The 22,983-nt window shown below is 38.3% G+C and overlaps 1 long non-coding RNA gene across 1 annotated transcript; it reads right to left on the reverse strand.

Moving 5' to 3' along the window:
* Positions 1–20,560: 20,560 nt before the first annotated feature.
* Positions 20,561–22,521, reverse strand: LOC117597429 (uncharacterized). The gene is made up of 3 exons (XR_004578263.2): positions 22,258–22,521; positions 21,920–21,991; positions 20,561–21,555 (listed from the first exon to the last, which is right to left on the reverse strand). It is a non-coding gene; the product is annotated as an uncharacterized LOC117597429 (long non-coding RNA).
* Positions 22,522–22,983: the final 462 nt, after the last annotated feature.

Here is a 22,983-nt window from a genome sequence, read left to right on the forward strand (position 1 = left end):
GCAGTATGGAAGCAATGGACACTGCACTATCCCATAATGCAACGGGACTGGCGCAGAAGAGCTCTCAGAATTAAAAACGGTGGAAGGCAGCTCGTCGACTCTTTTTTAAGCGTAAGTGCTACAGGTATTAAATGTTGTTCTTTGTGGTTAAACCATACCAAACATTTAACAACACCTGAGTAAATTGTTAACTTGTTGAAGGTTTAAATAAGAAAAAACAGTTGAAGTGCAGGTCTTTACGTCTTTACGTTGTGGCATTCACTAGCTCACTGCCTGCATTAGTGATAAATTGACTATACTCAGGATATTTTCCACTTGCTAAGATGTCATTTTTTGCAGTGTGTAATGCAGATTAATCAAAATAGGGCTCCATATTAATACAAAGAATCGGTGACTTCACTGACTTCATGCCCTTCTGCTGTTTTTGGGCACTGAAAATGTCAAAGCTATTTGAAACAGTGTTTCATTCACATAAGTAGATTACTAGGTTACCGCATAAACATTTTCCCAACCTTAGACAGTTTAGGTTGTATGAATGCTCAGACTGAAAGTAGGAACTTCTGAGTCAGAAGATTCAGAGTTCACAGTTCTCATGAATTTTTAAGCACCTCACTTCCTCTGGATATCATATACCTTCACTAAACCACATACTAAATTTAGCTCAGAAAACAAGACTTCCTATAAAGTTTGATTAACCACAGTGGACAGAACTGTCATGAGTCTGACTGCTTGTTTATAATAAATGTTTCAGGTTAAATTTAGCTGGCTAGCCTAACGTAACCAGACGGATATTACTTATAATGGATACTATTATTTGTATTTGATTTGTAGCTAGTTAGCTAACTACTTTAACCAATTCTTTCCTAAATTCAGAAGCTAACACTACTTAGAAAGCTGAGAAGCTAGTGAATTATTGATAGTTATACCCTACATTGTTGAATTGTCAAAAGGAGTCTCTAGTGTTAGCACTTTTTCCGACATGGAAAGGTCTTCAGGACAGAGAGCTTTGTGGTTTCTTGGTAACATAACAAGTTGCATTTTTTTGTCTTATTAACTTCAAGAGAGAGAAAAAGAAAAGGATGGTGATGGAACGAGGGTTTATAGTTGCTATAACGTAAGTGAGAACAGGAACTAACTTGTCTTGCGGATTTTGCTTAATATTAAATTTAACTAAAAAGTTTGGCATGTCATTTTTTAATTAATTAAAAATCCATATGTTATTGGAAAATGATTAACTTTAGGATGGTGCATAAACTACATATTAACTTTCTCTTATTCTATTACACACCAGCTACCAATCTGGGATTGATAGTGTTTCCTCTAAGACACATGAAGCTACCACTTCTTTTTAAACTGAGAGATGAGTACAGAGCTTGCTATTTCATCTCCAGGACAACACGTGTGAAGCACAGTGCTACTCATTAACGTTAAGTTGATGTGAATTTGGGAGAGAGATTAAAATATTTTCACTACCATGTATAAAAGTAAATAAAATTATACTTGGTACATAGTGCAATTTTCATCAAGAATACATAGACACACTAGTATATCAAAGTGTTATACAACAGTTAGTTCCACTTAGGTCCACTAATCTGATTGGTCCAGTGGCATTCCAAGAGTGCTAATATTTCCTATAACCACACTGGGACCTTTCAGTGTGTATCACTCCACTTGTCTGTGTTTGCCATGTAAAATTCTCCTTCTTAGTTCGTACCATTCCTACAGTAGTGTTTGAGACATCATCAGCGGACATGGAAAATGATACTTTTCAGGAATATAACTTTTGACCAAAGATGAATAAGAAGAAGGGAAGCAAATCTTATGAGAAGCACCTTTAAAGGGAATGTACAAACTAAAGTGAGCTAGCTAGCTATCTAACCTTTGGGCTATAAAGTGAGTGTGGCTTCTTCGGGATCTATTTCCAATAGTGGCGCAAAAAAATAGACAGAACATTGGCCATATTGTGTCTGAAATGTCACTAATTTCTAGTTTATAGGACTGTTAACTGTATAAAAGCAATAGCTCACTCACAGTTGTGTGGGTTAAACATATTTAAAGACATTTTTTACTCATTTCAAGCTTGAAATTCAATTCTGATAATTTTCCAAATTATAAGAATTTATTTGTGAAAGAAATCTTGAAATTAGTACAAAATTACTAGAAATAGGTTTAACAATCTTACATCCTATTTTAATCTTAAAATAGGAAATACTAGATAGATTTGGCATTTTATCTATAACTATTCTATTATTTAAGATGTTTTCACTTGCTAAGGTAACTGAAATATAGTGCACTTTTCGGAGTATACTTACAGTAAACTTGGACGGTTTTGTAGTCTGTTTGTAGGCTTTTTTTTTTTTTTTTTTAAGGATGAGAGTGAATTTTTCTTTGTATGTGAGAGAGTGAGTCAGAAGCAGCTGTAGGAAAGAACAGCACTGATTCAGTGCTGCTGTTAATCTAAACTGCTCCTCTATAATGGGAATTAAACAGAGAAATGACATCATTTGGGGTGATTCCTGCTCTATCTCCCAAGGATGAGGCTTAATGAGGCCACCCAAGACCAACTCCTGACCTGAAACTTGTCTTTACATAACAGACTGCTAATTACCAAAAGAAAGTCTAAATCTTTATAAGCTTCCCAGAAAACTTTCTCAGATATGTTTTTATTTTCCCACAGTAAGTTTTCACCAGCACTGTGGTCTTCACAGGCCTTGTTCTATGACACAAAACATTTTACTATTTTGCTTTTTACTAGAACAAGAAAAGGTGCAGGCTCTTTGTTGGTACCTCAAACAGTGAAGGCTACAGGAGGGGGTAGAGTTTTCTCTTACAAAGCCCCACAGTTATGGAACAGCCTTCCAATTAGTGTTGGAAGAACTGGGATGTTTGGATACAGCCACCCCCCCCCACTCTCACATATACACTCAGGTTTGTTGACAGTGGAGCGGCAGGCCACTATATGTCCCAGGGCACACTCATGTCTGTGTTACCTTCTGGCTCTCCCTTTTTCCCTCTGTCATAGCTAGTCTTGCTGGAGTCCCTGCTTGCACTCTGCAGACAATGTACACATTCTTTAACCATTTTGTGACACTTAGCATACCTAACAATCTCTCTCTCTCTCCCCCCTCTCTCCCTGTTGAGCTACACATGCTATACCTGAGATACCAGTGACCCTGACCCCTTCTGCACTCTGGACCTGCCTGATCCATCCTGATACCCTACTTCTGGTTGGATTCCTCATCACTTGGAAACCACTTGCAGCTGCTGAGGATGGCCCCACAGAGACAGTCTAAAGATACTGAGGATGGTGCCACTTAGAAACCATGAAGAAGGCTTTAGACTTCATCTGATGAACAGTTTTGCTACAATTGCTTAGGACTACAGTTGCTATGATAGCTTTAGGACTGCAATTGCCACGAACAGTTTTCCACTCAAGTCTCCATCAGTGAATGGTTGATAACATCAAGTGAAAACTATAATGAATTTTCATGGTTACACAATTGCACCTTTTTTGGCCATGTAGTATACAGTTATAGAAATGAATTATTTATAATTGCATTATTCATTGTCAACCAGATGAGGATGGGTTCCTTTTTGAGTCTAGTTCCTCTCAAGATTTCTTCCTCATATCGTCTCAGGAATTTAACAATGTCCATTGTTAAAAGTGCTATAGAAATAAAATTGAAGTGAAGTGAATTGAATTTAATTAAACTTTTGGCACCTGAAGAAAAAAAAAAAGTGCTTTTCTCATTGGTCTGTTCCCGAAGCATCAAGTTGTTTGGTACCAAGATCGTGAACACAGCACCTAACTGAACATGGGGGGCGGGGCTACCAGTACTCAAGTTACTAACTGGTTACGCATACTGTATCACACAATGTTAATGCTAGAATAATCTCAATTGTGTCATTTTATATCTTAATATGTAAATTTTTTTAAATTCCTCACAATCTACACCAGTAAAAAATATTTAGAACTGCAAGAATGAACAGAAACACCTTTATTTATTTTGTGATTATACTGGGTGTTAACTGTTACTAAGGCTGATAAACAAGACCTCATAAAGATGTCTTTTTTTTTGCCAGGAATTGGCAACCATCATTTGTCTTGTTGTCTTCATCAAGGAAATTCAAACCCCCTTATCAATGAGTCTTTTCATAAGTTAAAAAAAAAAAAAAGTTACATATGAAATGAGCCAGCTACCCAAATGGCCATTGAGAATAATTTTAATCTGAGCACTTATTCCATATTACATAATGGAAAATGGCTTTGCTGTATTACATATCAACACTGTGACTGTTCTAGTCATCTTTTAAATTGTTAAAAAAAAAAAAAATAAATACATAAATTACAGAAGTCCAGAAAGGCCATGGGTTATTTCTTTTTTTTTTTTTTTTTTTTCCATGTGATCTCAAGATAACAGTTGTTTTCTTGAGATAATAACTTACTGTATTTTTCAATACACCCATCAATCCATCCATCCATCCATCAATCCATTCTTCCATCTATCCACCTATTTTTCCATCAGTCAATCCAGTCTTCCATCTATCCATCTATTCTTCCATCAGTCAGTCCAGTCCCCTATCCATCCATCTATCCATCCATCAAACCATCCATCCAACCATCTATCTATCCACCCATCCTTATGTTTTTCAGTGCTAGACCATTTCCTAATTAGTGTCCATCACTTGAGAAGCAACTTAGAAATCTGTCACTATACTGTAGTGAACACTTTAGTGGTCCTGAACAGGTGGTTGGTTTCATTGCCAGTCAGTCTGAGGATGCTGAATCAGGAAGATGCTGCCTGATGTATGGTATAACAAAAAGAAATAATGCATGACCTCTCTGGACTTCCATAAGAATGACTGTTGTTTCTGTTGGTTCCTTTTGGGTCATTTTCTCATTTCTGAATGCCCAGCGAAAAAAAATGAGCAAACATAAAATGCTAACATTGGGGCAATAACTCAAGGGTTCTCAAACTTTTTGTAGCCACAGACCTGTAAAATTTTAACTGTAAAATAAATTCCATGATTCCAGATTTATTTCACGAACATGATCCGACTATGTATACAGCAATGTCTACAATAATATTTGGGCTATTTATCAGAGTCAGAGCTTTTAACTCATGAACCTTCCACCACTAGAAGATATTAGGGACATTTTGACATTATTTACGGGCTACTCGTTTTTGAGTTATTGAGGTTTGGATTAATGCCATTTAATTCAAGTGACCAGTCAAACATGCTAATAACTATAAGAACTCAAGAGTAAATATAACTTATACTTGTGTGAATTTCACCAAGTAGTAGAATCATGTGTTCCATGCATTTAGTGCTTCGTTCCTTCCAGGCAAAGCCATGTATTATAGTTTGGTTTACCATTTTCACACATTTTCACAGTGGAAGAAGAACAGTGGAAGAAGAATTCTCTGCCCAATAATACATACTGTCCTGCTAAAATAGCATAAGTGCAGTTAGTTTGCATATGATGTTAAATCTAACACCAGGCATTCATTAAGTGGTCTCAAGAATGCTAGATTCACACCATGATGCCTCATGGCGTTTGGTAATGGGAATGTCACAACACTGTGACATTCTGTTAATAGCGCTATGCTAGAAAGAGGGTGTGGTTTTTGCCTGTGGGTTACAAGTGGCACATCAAAGTAAGTGGTGCTGGAAACAGCCTCGCTGTTTGGCCCCACATTTCAAAGCGAATCTCAAATCTAGATTGCCGACGACTTGGCAATTACTTGAATTATCAGGAGTGACTCAGAAGCACTTTGGCACGACCCAGTCATTAGTGTAGGGAGTGATTCATTGCCAAACATTAAAAAAAAAAAAGAATGGCTTTTTAAAAAAAAAAAAAAAAAAAAAAAAAAAAAAAAAAGCTGAGGCAGCAGTTTTCACAAGTCATCTGGATTTGATATCTTAAGAGATTAAATTGGTTTTATTTAATCTGACACGCTAGAGATAAAAAAATAAGAATGAAAACACAGAAGAACTGGTGTGGCAGCAAGCCAAGGGAAGGGCACTTGCACATGGATAAGCATCTGTGATGCTTTTGTGTTTGATAGAAGCCCAAGATGAGAGGGAGAGCATCCCCACAGGAAGTGGGTTAACCTCGAACCCTTGAGCTAGTAGATTTATCTCCACTTTGGGATTTTTACAGTATACAGCAGCTCTTAAACAACTTCACTTAAGCAGCTGTGAGGGGAAGTTTGCACTGGGTGTGTGCTGAGTCCAAAAGGATTCAGTGAAAGAAAGAGAGCTCTCTCTGACGCCAAAACCACTCACTTTCCTTCAATTCCAGTCTCTCTGCGGACTTCCACGTTTGATCATAGAGACAGTAATTGCAACATGTGTTTTCTTTCCAATGATACAGCACTGTGATGTAGCCATAGCAACAGAAGAGCGCTCACCAGTTGATACATCAACGTAACGCTTTCGATGAGGAAAATCAGCAGAGCAGCCATAAACCATGAAGTCACCAGCAATAACCTGATCAAAGACATGATGAATAACTTGATCAGTGAGAAACAAGGGAACATTTTCCCATTCATTTCAATGCCAGAGTCATGCTGGTGTAAGCAGAAACTAATATTACAAGTCCCTAACTGAGCTTGATTTATTTTAGCAACTATGTTTTTCACCCAGCCAATTACATAAGAGTAACTGAGGATGGACATTGAACTAGCAGGAGCTACTTTGCTTCTGATTCTCAACACAAATAGATTACTGGACTTTAAATAACACAGCTAGCTAGCTATGTAAGGAATAAAACATGACAGGGAATGATGTTATAGGAAAATAATCAACAAGTGATGTGCTGTAGCAACATGGAAGTATCCTCCAAGAATGTATCCTAAAGTGTTTATTTGTCTTACATGACAACATTTTGCCAACAATTACAATTTTTATTCATTAAAGAACATCATTTTATTGGTTTTAGTTCAATTAAATGATGTGGGACATCCACAAAACAGATTTGTTACATTATATATATAATATATATTACTATTACTATTACTATTACAGAACCTCTCAAGACAAAACAAAACTATGGGGCTAGACTAAGTGATTAACATGAAAATGTCTATTGTTAAAAATGCTACGTAAATTCAAATTGAATGGACGCAATGCTATCTTTAATTTTCTACGATAATTCAGCAAAGTTTAAGCTATTCCTCATCCTGTGCACCCCACACATGTGGACTGAAGAATGATTTTGATGACAGAGGGAGAAGATCTCAGAGAGGGAGAAGATCTCTTCATCTCTCTCCGAAGGGTCGGAAAGGTCAGAGTGGATGGATTCCCTGCAGTGAAGGACTGCAGAAGGGCAGGGACTGTTTACAAGATAAACACAGATAAACAGGAAGCTGAGGTAATGCCACACATAGAGCTCTTGACTCTTTCAGCTCCCACTGGTGTGTGCTGGGCATCAGGTCTCCGTGCATCCACAGTCCTAATGAGATCAGAGAGCTAAATCTTCTGAGGACTGGCTTTACGGGGTGAGAGGTTAAGAGTGGGATCGTTGGGGTCAGGCACTCTTCATTTAATCCAAACATTGCTCAATAGGGGCTTTAGAGTGCACACATCAATTCAAACACAGAGGAAAACCTTCCGTGTGAGTTAACAGTTTTTGTTATGGTGACTGGCGAAAAATGTTCAGCAAGAAACCATACACTTTTCCCCTAAAAGTTTCGACATGATCGGCACGCTAGTCATCACTTAAACACACATAGGAATGTTTTTATAAGAGTAAGAATCATTTGTACACACAGTAGGTTTAATCACTCTTGGAGTCTACATTGACACATATTCACGAAACACTCATTAACACTCATCACTAAAGCGTTCCATATGGAGACAGTTTAGACCAGATGTGAGATTTGTTTCATTTCGACATCTATCCTGTACAATGCCAGCTCCTGTTCTGGTTATACGATCAAAATGACCAAAGTGGTGATTAATGAAAGTGCTGATTTAGGAGTCTGACATGAAAAGTTGAGTACTATACGTTTTCTTTGGCCCCTCTGTCAAGGTGGAGACTCTTCGAAAGATATATGCTTTTTTTTTTTTTTAAAACAAACAAAAAAAGGATAGGATGTTTGACCAGAAAAAAAGGAAATTACACAATTTGCTGCACCACAAACAATTGATAGTCGATCAGGGGAATGTCTGTAATTAATCTTTTTACACGTCTCCTCAGTCTCGCATCCTCACTGCGATAAAACAACAGAGGAGCAGTGAGTATCTAGCTAGTTGTATTTTTTATGAATCCGGGTGTTTGAGTCACGTGGTCATAAGACCATGCTTCATTCGCGACATGGCATCGAAGCAGTCAAAGACGTGCTGAAGTAGAGAAGAGACGCTGGATCTTATTTCAGTTTGGAGCAAACAAAAGTTCCAGCAACAATCTGAAAATCCAGCGTCAGGCCACACACACCATAGGATTGATCCAAGGAAACATTCTAGCCAATCATTTGCATTTGTCACTTTACCGTGTCATACCTAATTTGCATAGAATTAAGAAAAGGAAGTAGGATCACGCAAAACTCATGGGGCAGCTATAAAGTAGCTATATGGTGACAATAGCAAAACATAAACAAAACATGGTAATGAACAGAAAAAAAAATTGCTTAATAACTCAAGCTCGTTTTCTGCTCGAGTCCAGATTGTGCAGATTGACGACGTAAATCGAACATAATCATTTTCTATAATCAGAGGTGTCCAATTAGAGTTGATAATCTGACATGAAGAGCACACATTACCACAGCATAATAGAATCTGACCAAGATTTGTGTTCATCTCGTACATGGTGCACACTGAAATTGGGCAGACTTGCCACGTAATTTAGCCACTGATACTAGCTGGTCATTTTTTAACCAAATTCTCTCAATGCCTCTCAATAACTCTACTACCTGCTTTTTTTGTGTCACACAGGAAAAAGCTGGTTAGTTCATTTCTTGCTTTCTCCTTCCTGTCAGGAAAATGCTGTATGTTCTTAAAGGTCAAAGGAATCTCTCCAGCTTTCGATGTCACCAGCATTAGGCCGTACCCCACACTGTAGCTGTGTTGATGCAGGAAAAGCCACAACTTCCTCTTTGCTTCAGATTTTGTCAGATTTTACTTGAGGCCTCTCCTCGGTTTCAACGTTCAGGGTCTTTCCTGCCGTCTTATCGTAACACAGACTCTCCAGAGGACGGTTACCAGTTGCAGCCCTACTCACTTCCCTGCCTCATGCCCTATCCCTGTCCCTACCCACAATGCCCTACCCATGCCTCTGACACTAAACCCAGACAGTCACAGCACTGGAAAACCTTCGAAGGGGAAAGGTCGAAGTAACAGCCATGATTCATCCGCTGATGTCAGGCTAACTTGAGGAAAAAGGATGGTTCCATATGTGTGTGGACTCATCACTTCCTCAGATCCTCTCTTACACACATATACACACACACAGTCATGTCTAAAGAGTCCCAGATGAGCCTCAGAAACCAAGGCCATGTGTTTATTGTCCTGTAGCTGACAAGTTACTGTATATTAGCAGATGTGCATTACTGTAAAGATGAGAAATAACACTAAAATAAACTGAATAGCGTGTTGCCGTGTATGTTACCATTCATCAGTACAGTGCACTGCATGAAGTATGTCCTACGCCATCATGTTACACCCTAAGTGGTGAGCAAAGACAACAAATAGGAAGCCATTTAAAAGATTTAAAGAAAAATGATAAAAGATTCATTCCAATTCAGGTGATAGGTGCCACGCCTACCGCTACATTTATAGCATAATCAATTTATGGGGAAAAAAAAAAACATTACCATATTTTAAAGAATTTTACAGTGGGAAATTAGGTGTCACTGATTACCAGTGATACTGTTTTCACCTACATTGATATCGGACAGGTTTTTGCAGACTGCCACACATATTTGCATTGGTTTGGGAAACAAAATTGGGGTTTTCTGCCTACAACACATTTAAATATTACATTCTGGGCTTTGTTTAATGGGGAACACAAACCAAAACATGGACACGGTAGAAACGACATGGCAGATGACCAACCACAGATCTTTTCCTAAAGCACGTTGGAAACTACTTTTCAATCCGGTGATTATATCTTGCTCTGAAAAAATTTCAAACGTTTGTTTTTGTACCAGAAACCACCACATAGATGGAAATAGATGGAAATACATGGAAAAGTGAATAGCCAATCAGACTAAAAACCTTAAAGATTCTGAAGCTTGTGGCCAAATAAGTGTACGCAAGGTATCAGATGCTCTCTAGGCTGGGGGCGGAGCTTCTGAAGCTGAGATTCCTAGGTATTTTAAGCTAAATTATACACATTTCACTATGGTGTGTGTGTGTGTAATAAAGTTTTTTATGGCTTCTTCAGGGCTCTGTGTGAAATGTACAAAAATCTAAAAGTACAACAAACCTTCCACGTTTGTTGTTAAAATGTAACACTGCTCATGAGAACACACTGACGTCTGATTATAAAATATTTCGGCTCGTTTTCCAGTGGCATTCAGCCATTTTCCTGAAGCAGCACAAGCTCCTGGACCAACACTATGCTGAGGAGTGCTCAGGAGTCATGTTTACAAGCAGCTACTTGAGCACAGGTATGTGAATTATAGGAATTCTGCGGCGTAACTCCATCCCAGCCGAGCTGGAGCAGAGGAAATGCTATGTCCCGATTCGTGTCTGGAGGAACAACGGCTTCAGTCTGGCTGCAGTAAATAAGAGCTCACATGCAGGGTTTATTTGCGGCCTGAGAGGACTTGCTTTGTTCAACAGTGGACCCTGATTTCCTGCAGGAGCAAAGGAAGATGGAAGTGTGGGAGGAGTGTTTTTCTTCTTGGCTACACACATGTACACACACAATCAGAAAGAAGCACAAAACTCTTGAGCACACACTTGTACACAGACACAGACATAACAGAATTGTTGAATGTTTGGGTAAGAGACAGGACAAACTTGAGACACTTATACACACCCAAACAGAGTCACACACACATGAGTAGCACTTACCCTTACACAGGGATATATTAAAACAACTCAAGTATTACACAGATTACAATTTCTTTTAATGTAAATCATTGCATGGTTCCATTACAAATTGCTGGATTTAATACTCTAAAGAGGAGCAACAGGATGACATCATCAAACGTGTTTGCAAGAAATAAAATCCATCCCATTCAAAAGGCAACTGAGCTCCGAGTTTATTATTTTGGTTCGGTTTAAGAGCACCATCACGTGTAGCCTTGGCCCATAATTGTGTTTATCAGACCAAGTTAAGTGAGAGTGAGTCTGCAAACATGGAGGACCAAAGTGTCTCTCCTAGCAAGAACATATTTACAGTTGTAGGTGAATTCTTTGCTGCATAGCTAACAGACTTATTTGGCTTCGAGTTGGTTTCGAGTTTGAATCACATGACTGCCCGAGAGCCACTTCAGCAAGATCCTTCAACTGTGGAATGGATTCTATCCGTTCATATTTGTAAGTCATTTTGAACACAAATGTCATACAAATAAAGAAATGAGAAGCAACATTAAGTAGCTAACGTAACCCAACCTCACAACTTACCTTTTACCTTTACATAAGCTAGATGCATAAGCTGTGAGGGAGTGATGGAAAGAGTGTGAGCGAGTGAGTGAAAGTGAGGGAGTGATGAAAAGAGAGTGTTTGCATGAGGGTTGGAGAGAGGGAGTGATGGGGAGAGAGTGAGTGGGGGAGAGGGAGTGAGGGAGAAATATCAAGTAGCTAATATAATACAACTTCACAGCTTATGCATCTAGCTTATGCATTTACCTTCACATAAGCTAGATGCATAAGCTGTGAGGTTGTGTTACATTAGCTACTTAATGTTGTGCACTTGGCTAATGCTTTTATAAAAACTGACCTACAGTTGAGACTAAGTCGATGAAGGTTAAGGACTTTGCTGAATAAACCAACTGTGACATCTTGGTGAGGCTGAGTTTTAAACTCATGACTTTCTAACCAGCAGCCCAAACTCTAACTGCCGAGCCGCCACTTCCCCATGCAGTTAACATGCTATATTCCTCAAAGCTTCAAGAACAAAACCCAGATAACCACCGAGCAACTGGAACACACTACATAAGTGTTTATTTCTTAACAGTCGGGTTCAATAAACATTGATTAATATTATTACTGTGTTTAATTGTGTACTTAACTTTTATATTTCAGACAAGCCAAAAGAATAGGATATACATCCCTTTGCTAGCTATTCAATTAGCCGTTATTCAGATAGTGAAATATGGTACAGTCAGTAGCTGTGGTAGTTTTAGTTATTGTTGCGTACACAAGCCTTGACAGTCGTATAACCGCCATTTGTCCCATGTTGTTGTTGTTGTTGCTATTGCTATATCTTCTTCTATTTTTTTTTCGAGTGTCACTGAGCAGCAGCTGTGCTTGAGATCAGCATGACTGGCAGCACTGCCTCGGCGTCAATTACCCATAATGCTCAGCTCCTACAACAGCTGTTCTAGCCAGAGGCAAAGAAGCAGAGGCTGCAACCAAAACACAACACACAGGGAGGGGCAGAATAACAAACCCTACCAACAGAGACAGAGAGAGAGAGAGAGGGAGAGAGAGAGAGAGAGACAGAAAGACAGGCAGAGTGAGAGAAAAGACAGAGTAAAGAGAGAGGTAGACAGAAAGATGAGCGATACAGAAGAGGTAGACAGAAAGAGTGAGAGTGTGAGAGAGAGACAGATAGACAAGAGAGAGAGACAGTGAGGGAGAGAGGGAGACAAAAAGAGAGAGAGACAGGAGAGGGAGACACTGAGGGAGAGTGAGAGTATAATTATATGTGTAATATATACGCACATGAAATTGTATGGATTTGTTCATTTGTCTATTTGTTTACTTAACTATTTGTCTCTTTTTTTATTTCTCTAACTATCTAATTATTACTTTATTTCAATATTAGTATTTTTATATATTCCCTTATTGCCATTGTTATCTTGTTCGTTTTGTTTTCTTACCACACTCACTGCTTTGGCAACAGTTATTAACTACAGTTCAGGCCAATAAAGCTGTTTTTGAATTTGAGAGACAGACAAGAAAGAGAGAGACAGAAGAAAGAGAGTGAGAGAGAGATGGATGGACTTACAGAGAGAGAGAGAGAGAGAGAGAGAGAGAGATAGAGAGAGAGAGAGAATATCAGTGGTTTGTAGATAGTATGCAGAAGGTAGATAGTGGATGTAGACAGAATCTACAGTGTGTCTGAGATTTGTATAAGTGCTGGTAGGAGTATAAGAGGAACCTACAACAGTACATCATGACAGAGAGAAAGAGAGAAGAGGAAGCTTTTCGTTCACAGCACCACCAAATGACCAGAAAGCAGAACATTGCACATCTTTGACCATCTTTGACCTCGGAGCACAGCACAAAACAGATTTTATTGCTTGCTCCCTTTAAGCCTGTCCTATGCACCCTACCCTCTCATATTTCATCATAACCTTTAAAATGTTGGTGTTTCTGTGTAATCATAACTGGAACTGAGTATTCAGTGGATAAACCGACATCAGTAGTAACTCCACTAAAGAAGTGTAATGTACGGTGAATAATGTAAGATTTATCAGTGCGTTTACATGGACACTAATAATCTGATTATTATCAGAGCACTCAAGTCAACAACATACTACACTGTTTTGTATAGGATAGATTTCAAGACGACTGATAGCGATTCTAGTCCCTGTCCCATAATGTCGTTATTACACACACAAACACACACACACACACACACACACACACACACACACACTCATCACTGCTTTCTTGGCGACTCTGTATGAAGAAAAAAAAAAGATCAGGATCTCTAAAGTTATGGAATCTGATTGCTTCTTCAATCAGTTTGTGTGTGTCAGTTTCCAGCACCCATATGATATTACGTAAGTGTCAGTGTGTTGATTGCATTATTACCAAATTCCGATTTTTTTTTTCAGTTACCAGAAATTTTTTTTTTTTTTTTTTTGCTGATAAGCTATGTGATTGATATTGCTTGGTCAGTTTTTTCTGTGAAACTAAAACTAAAGTCCAACCTATTGCTAGAGACAGTATTGCGGTGTCACTATTTTAACCTTTTCACACTGGGTGACAAACAAACAAACAAATAAATAAATAAAAACATTTACACTACAATTTTTTTTGCTTTGCTAATAGAGCTTTTCACTGTCTCGGCTTGCTGAATTAACCACAATCCAGCATGTTGTAACTGTTTCCACACCCCCTCTGAGCCCTGCTGTTACCCAGCTGAGTCGGCAGATACAGGAAGTGAAAAAAAAAAAAATTGCAGACCATCGATTGACCAAACAGATTGCCAGCAGTAGCAAAGAGACATTCTGACAAAGACAAGTCATTTTAGGACTTTATTTCAGTGGATGCATAACATGTTTATGTAGTTGCCTCACTTCCAGGTTTGGTTAGAGAAATCAGGGCCATCACAAAGCTCTTAAAATTCTGACCTGGAATTTACATTTACATCTGTAGCATTTAGGAGACGCCCTTATTGAGCGCAAATAACACAAATGCTTTAAAATCTTTATCAAAAATCATATCCTCATGCTTGAAGAAATAGGAATGCCATAAATGTCCTTTTTCTGCAAGATATAAGAGGCAAGAACACAGTTTTATGCCAAAATGTAACATTACAGATTCGGTATTTATTTAGCTTGATTTTATTTTTATTCTTATCCATCTAATAACTAACTTCCTATTCACTTTTGTTTGTGCCTTATTTAGTATATAACATAATAGAGCTATACATCCTACCTGGCACCCTAAATATACCATTTGAGATGCAGCTGAAAACTTTGCAGTCAGACTCTTCTGTATTTTCACCCAAGACTAAAGTATTGGCACACTATATTTGACTGTACTGGGTGTGTGCTGACACTTAATGAAAGGTCACTTGTGTATTTTTTTCCTTCCAACTAAAGGTTAATATATTGGTACACTTGAGTTTGGTACGCTTGCTGCCATTAAAACAAACTCGCGGTCTCTCATGGTTAATGCTGGTTACCCTGTGAATGAGAAAAACAAGCACTATGTACACTAACATTAAATATGAGATATTCCTGTTTATCAAAAACATTTTTTTGAATTTTGAGTTGCAGTTTATCACTTGTATCTGTCACTGATAGGAAAACCAATTTTATAGCAATATTTCTATCGAGGGGCAAGATAAGATGGATACGAGGTCGATAATTTTATATTATATATATACACACACACATACACTTTTTTAAATAAATGATTATATAATAATTAAAAGTTACATGTTCAAATTTTTTAGTTTTTATTTATTTATTTATTTTTTTAAATGGTCACACTTTTACTAAAAAGTTCAAATGGAACATTTTGATCAAACAGCATCCATAGCTCACTCAGCACACAGTATAATCTGAGAACATTGTGTGTTGATATGTGGTGTATGGGCTGCAGTGTGTGTGTGTGTGTGTGTGTGTGTGTGTGTGTGTGTGTGTGTGTGTGAGAGAGAGACAATAGCCATGTGTTGGTTTGGAATCCAATCCGTTTCCTTAACTCATGTATTCAGGGCGTTCCTTATTCTGTGAGCGGTGTGTATTGAAACACTGCAGTGTTGATTTTCCTAATGAAACACACCATTGTCCTCTCACTGTGCAACCCTGTGCTGGTTATGAAGGAAGGAAACACACATTTAAAAGCCATTAGAGAAGGCTAGGTGTCTCAGCCAGAGATCTAAATGAGAGATTAGGACAGTGAGGAATGCAGAACATACCAAAGACGTAATGTAGTTATACACATAAATTACACATATATTGTACATAAAAGCACTCCAGAACTTCAGACAGTAAAAATGTCTTGTCTGACTAACTGCTTTGTGGTAAAGGGAACACTGGATACGTCTATTTTTGACCCAATTTCTCCTTAAGCAGCTAGCACTCTTTAAGCTGTTGGGCTATTAAAGCCAACACAGTGCTTCCTTTCTTGTGACAAGAAAATACCAGAGACTGAATGAAATGTGGAAACAGTTTACTGGTTGATAGTATGTAATGCTTTACATGGTGGCTATATTACACCAGTCCTGTCGTTCAATACAAAGAGCAATGAGAAAAAAGCCCAGCCTGACAGATTGTTACACTGGTGGCAGAGTCACCAGATTACCTAGGGGAAGCTAGCTAAAAAGCAGAGTACAAAAAAGATTAGATAAACTTCAGAGACACTAACTACCAAGCCAAGACAGCAGATTACCTATAGGGAACTAGCTAACAAGCAGAGTCAAATGATTACCAAAGGAGAGATAGCTACCAAGCCAAGTCACCAGGTTACCTATAGGGAACTAGCTAACAAGCAGAGTCAAAAGATTCGCTAAACTTCAGGAAAGATAGCTACCTAGCCAAGTTACCAGATTACCTATGGGGAGCTAGCTACCAAGCCAAAGCACAGGACAAAGCCTAAATGTCTTCGTATTGGCCATATAATGCACTGCACAGGGTGTACCAATCATTATATTTCACTCTATGTAATGCACCTAGATAGGGAGCAGGAAGCCATTTGGGATTCAGCCTACTCTCCTGACTAATGATCACTCTTTCCATCACAGCCTCATAAAGAAGGTTGGCATCATGAAACCTTGGCCCTGCTTGTTGTGGAGAAACGTTTACTCTATGTGTGGTAGTTGGAGGAACCGGAAAGTAGTTTTTTTTGTGTGTGTGTGTTATCTGAGCCATGTATGTGTGGCAGTCTGGGAAACCCCACTGGATGTTGATGTTGGCCAAAAATTAGCTTTCACATCTCAACTACAATGACATGGAAATCTTCTAATGAGGTGGTAAAAACAGTCATTCTACACAAAGATGACCTCACCAGCTTAGTGAGATTTTCTCACACAGTGACTGCCAGGCTTTGACTAAGTTCCTGAACAGTTATATGCCATAGTGAAATGGACATAAGCCTAATCAATTCAGTTTGTAATCACATCCTGGCTGTCAAAATGTCCATGATGTTCCTGCCCTGCAATCAGAATCTGAATCTTTCACTTCTAGGGGTAAACAGAAATGGTAGAACTTCATCTGTGGTTGCGATACACGCAAAAGAGAAACATTTCAGTTCAGGTTTCAGAACTATATATAGAAAAAAAATGTCAAAATTTCATCATATGGAAGATTTTCCCAGGACACCACACCTATTATTGTAATAGAAAATCTAAATATTAAGCAGTTATTCAAATCTAAATATTAAGCAGTTATTCAGCTGCATTAGTGCTGAGTAAGCGATCTTGCAAAAAAAAAAAAAAAAAAAAAAGAAGAAGAAGAACTGTAAAGTTACATTTCACATTTGCACTTAGACACTAACACAAATTTTGGCATTTAGACACTAACACCCCACCCACCCCCGGTGTGGTTATATGCTAGTTTCATTGCATTTATCAAAAAAAAAAATTCAAACATTCGGCTGTGTGAGAACTTGGCACATTTCCACTAACTGACCAGAAATGAGTGCAGGATTGTTACAGGAAGCACCAAGAGAACAACAACTGCACACAATACATGTTAGCACACTACAGGTGCTCCAAATCAGTCAGTGCACAGTTCTTACACACGTACGCATGAGAGAAGAAGAATGCAAAAGAGAATGTGAGAGAGAGAAAGATGGAATGGATAGAGATGATATGATAATCATAACCTAATATTATGATTTTATTTTGAGTGGCATTTATATTGATATCATATTATATACAGTATGTGTTTACTTTATGTGCCATTAAAAACTAAAGTGTCTAGTTTATATTATTTATATCTACTGTATATAAGTTTGTAGTTAATAAAATAATGAGTGGTGTAGATGTGTTTTATTTTTGCATGGTAGTGTGTATATGTATTAACAATTTAAATTTATATTTACACAATTTAATTTTATACGATTTAATTTAATTGTCGATATATATATATATATATATATATATATATATATATATATATATATATATATATATATATATATATATATATACATACTATGTATGGGGGAATGTATTGGGACACCCTTCCAAATCATTGAATTCACGTGTTCCAATCACTTCCATGGCCACAGGTGTATAAAATCAAGCACCTAGGCATGCAGACTGCTTCTACAAACATTTAGGAAAGAATGGGTCGCTCTCAGGAGCTCAGTGAATTCAAGTGTGGTACTGTGATAGGTTGCCACCTGCGCAATAAGTCCATTCGTGAAATTTCCTCACTACTAAATATTCCACGGTCAACTGTTAGTGGAAGCAATTGGGAACAACAGCAACTCAGCCACGAAGTGGTAGGCCACGTAAAATCACAGAGCGGGGTCAGCACATGCTGAGGCGCCAACTTTCTGCAGAGTCAATAGCTACAGACCTCCAAACTTGGTGTGGCCTTCAGATTAGCTCAAGAACAGTGCGTAGAGAGCTTCATGGAATGGGTTTCCATGGCCAAGCAGCTGCATCCAAGCCACACATCACCAAGTGCAATGCAAAGCGTCGGATGCAACGATGTAAAGCACGCCGCAAACGGGACTCTAGAGCAGTGGAGAGGTGTTCTCTGGAGTGATGAATCACGCTTCTCTGTCTGGCAATCTGATGGACGACTCTGGGTTTGGCGGTTGCCAGGAGAACGGTACATTTCGGACTGCATTGTGCCGAGTGTAAAGTTTGGTGGAGGAGGAATTATGGTGTGGGGTTGTTTTTCAGGGGTTGGGCTTGGCCCCTTAGTTCCAGTGAAAGGAACAGGAACTCTTAATGCTTCAGCATACCAAGACATTTTGGACAATTTCATGCTCCCAACTTTGTGGGAACAGTTTGGGGATGGCCCCTTCCTGTTCCCACATGACTGCGCAACAGTGCACAAAGCAAGGTCCATAAAGACATGGATGAGCGAGTTTGGTGTGGATGAACTTGACTGGCCTGCACAGAGTCCTGACCTGAACCCGATAGAACACCTTTGGGATGAATTAGAGCGGAGTCTGCGAGACAGGCCTTCTCGAGCAACATCAGTGTGTGACCTCACCAATGCACTTTTGGAAGAATGGTCAAAAATTCCTATAAACACACTCCTAAACCTTGTGGACAGCCTTCCCAGAAGAGTTGAAGTTGTTATAGCTGCAAAGGGTGGGCCAACTCCATATTAAACCCTACGGATTAAGAATGGGATGTCATTAAAGTTCATGTGATTGTAAAGGCAGACGTCCCAAAAATTTTGGCAATATAGTGTGTGTGTGTGTAATATATATCTATATATGTGTGTGTGTGTGTGTGTAATATATATCTATATGTGTGTGTGTGTGTGTGTGTGTGTGTGTGTGTTACATCATATATTTGCAATTACCTTGTTAATTAATCTAGATTTATGATAACACATTGTCGTGACTCACAGAAACTGGCAACCTAAAAAAATGGTCTAAAAAAGTATTAAAACTGATTTTCCTTATTAAATACACCACTAACAAGTACCTTATGGCTGTTTTTTCCCTTGTATTTATATTTAAAAAGTATCTATATTAGCTGTAGCTGTATTATTTTCTTATATTTGTGCTTTTATTTAATAATGTACCTGTTGGATGTTATGTATAGAGCATGTATAGAGTTATGTACATATTAGACGGTGAATTCAAACAAAATTTAATTTTTTTTATTAAAAGTTGGAGGCTCTGATATCTATCCTGACAAATAACATATAAACATAAAATTATCAAGAGACTATAATTTGGACATATGCTACAAAATGGCTGCATCATGAACAGTGCACTATATAGGGAACAAAACAACATCAGTTTTGAGTTGAGGTTTCCTGCCATGTCCTAAACACTGATCATGCACCATTTATACCAGTCTTTTCCACAAGCAAGGTCTCTCCAGTCAGCTCTGAGACAGGTTATTCAGTACTGGGTCAGTGGCCTTGCTGCAACTGGCAGCTTTAATTGTAGTCCAGATATATTTTTTTTTCTTCCGGTCTGTGAAGGTTCCCATGCTATTAATTTTATGGTAGCGTTGTTCCTTTCCCACCCAGTATAAACAGCTTCCTATTGAACCTGAATGACTTTTCAGTGTTAACCATGGCTTACCATGGTTTAGAATATACAGCCAACTCCAAAATTATTGGCACCCTACAAGAGAATGAGTAAAAGCTTTTGCATAATTTCTACAAATAATTAAGATTTTGCACTAAAACAAACTACTTAACTAACAAAATTGAATATTTTTCATCTAACAAAAATCATTCTCAGCCTATTTTTTTTTAAATAATAGAAATGTCTAAAAAAAAAAAAAAAAAAAAAAAGGTGTCAGAATGCTCATATACTTAAATTCAAATTCATTCACATCCTTTACAAATGTACAATTTATTATTATTATTTTTTAATTCTATCCTGGAAATCTGTTGTTGCTCTTTTGTGTCTGGTTGTGATGATTGATAATGTAATGTCTTCTGCTGAATAACAGGTTACTTTAGCTTTATTTCAAAACCTGGTTGCGTCTGCCAGGAAGCTAATACATGGTCATTGATGAATCTTTTTTTTTTTATGACATAATGGAAGCAAAAATGCAGGTACATCTAAACCAATACAAAAACATAGACATAATCAATGTTTTACAATATCCATCTCCATTTACAGATTTAAAACTCTACCATAAAGCTGTGGTCTGAATTTAAGAAGCCACATGTACAAACACTAGAATATGTTCATTTTTCATTCATTCATCTGCAGTATCTGCTTTATTCTGGTCAATGTCACAGGTGAGAATACCAGTCCACTAGATGAGATGCCAGTCCACTGCAGAACACCTTGCACACACATTCACACCTAGCGGCAATTTAACATAGCCAGTACACCCATTGCCATGTTTTGGCTGGTGGGAGGAAACCGGAGGAAATGCACATGGACACGGGGAGAACAAGCACGGACAGTAACCTAAGCTCAGGATGAACCAGGGATTCCCCAGGAGTATAAATTATGAATATAAAGTGAATATAAAGGATATTAAAGATCCTCTACAAGTGTCTCTAACTGTTAGGCATTGCAGGAGATGGCTCAGTGCTGCTATTCTCGCCAGGAAAGGCTTTACAAGATATTAATTGTGGGATAAAAATATTGTGTTGAAATAAAACTACACAGTGTTCCAATATGTTTAAACTGGGAGTATTACTGCGTGTGTTATTTTTGGCCATCTTCGTGAAAGGGTGCCAATAATTCTGGAGTTGTGCGTATGTAGTCATGCATGCAAGTTGTGTGTAGCCTGGAGGGTTGGACGCATGAAGCAGCAGTGGTGTCTGGGCGGATGCTGATGGCTCTGTGTGCGTGTGTGTATGTGTGTGTATGTGTGTGTTTCCTTACGGATGACGTGCTGCAGCTGTGCACGCCGCCGATGTTGGAGTTGTTCAGCTTTGTGCTCTGGAGTGTAAAAGCCGAGGTGACGTGCCTGCACTCTCCCTGGGTTTTGTGTTTGAGACGGGACCAAGGGTGCACTCTCTCACATCACCCATCCCAACCAGCTGCAGCCTGCTAATCACAATCCCACCACCACACACACTTCTGCCCCACATGAACACACACATACACACATACACATCCTTCACACTCCGTGATCCCATTAGCAATGCCAGAGCATATGGTGGCGCGTGCCAGAGGAGGATCCTGCCACGCTGGGAACTCAGCTCCAATCAGGTTTATGCGAGTCTGTCAGAGTGAAGCTGTGTTCACAGCGCCGTGTTTCAGTCTGAGCTTACATTAAATTCTTACGGAGAACTGTCATATCCCTTAAATCATCTTGTACTGGTTTAGAGTCACGCAGAGACACTTGTTTAGAGCTTATAAAGATGCTAATGAGTCTTTAAAGTATAAAGTGAGCAATGAGTATTGGTTCTAGAAATCAGATTTGCACAAATTTTTCACGTACCTCAAATGTAGTTCAACAAATGAGATGTATTGTGTCCAAATGGAGATACCGGGAGATGCAAAGCTAACATAGCTTTGGAAGGAAGGGAAGTACTGATTAGCATCATACACATCTAAACTATGGTAAACTGTTAATCTCATGATATTAAGCAGACATAAAAATAAAAGAAACATCACAGCTGAAGACGGCAGTGGCGGCCATTTTGAACCTGGAATCACTAGGTTCTATTTCCATATTTCAAACCTTAAATGCAAATAATGTACAAATTGTATTACTTACTCGAACATTATCATTAAAAGGAAAATGTCAGCAACAATACACACAATTTTTCCACTTACCCCAAATGTAGTCAATCTGCAATGACATGTTCAGTGTCTAAAGTTTGTTTCTAATGTAGATAAAAAGAAAGAGAAATGTACCTCCCCTAAACTCTTTACTCTAAATCTTTCCTGCCTCAAATCACATCCAGTTCTTCAGTGATGTGATTTAAGACACAGTTTGACTCAGTTTAATCTATTGTATAATCATGAGCAAAGCCTCATTGTGTAGCTGAACACCGTAACATGATGGAGGCGGCCATCTTGGATAACCAGAATCACTTCAGTCCCATAGGCCCTGCCTCACTGAGTTTGAAGGGAAAAAAAATAGAGAGAAATTTACAAAAATTATTCCTTTAAAATGATTTACACAGCTAAATAAAGTCATATGAATCAAGTATATGACGAATTGTACATGTATTTATAAAAAAAGATTTAGGTGATTGTGCTTGTTAGCTTGATTAGCCTCCTAGCTCTAAAACTAAATTAGCAAAAGTTTGACACGAAATGCTAAACCATTTATTTAAGGAAGAGTAACAATCTTCCACAATGTAGTTTTTCCCTATTTTCCTGCATTCTGTGCTAATATGGATGCACAGAAAAATCTCACATCTTCATAAATAGTGTTGTTTAGCTGGAAGTAAATAAATATTGCTGTTTAGCTAGCAGAAGCTAGTCATGACAAACATTTAAATCTCTGATTATCTGAATGATAGACGTGAAGCTAGCTAGCTAGATTCTGGTCAT

The sequence above is a fragment of the Pangasianodon hypophthalmus genome, chromosome 5 (genome assembly GCF_027358585.1).
Source record: "Pangasianodon hypophthalmus isolate fPanHyp1 chromosome 5, fPanHyp1.pri, whole genome shotgun sequence".
In the NCBI taxonomy this organism is placed as follows: Eukaryota; Metazoa; Chordata; class Actinopteri; order Siluriformes; family Pangasiidae; genus Pangasianodon; species Pangasianodon hypophthalmus.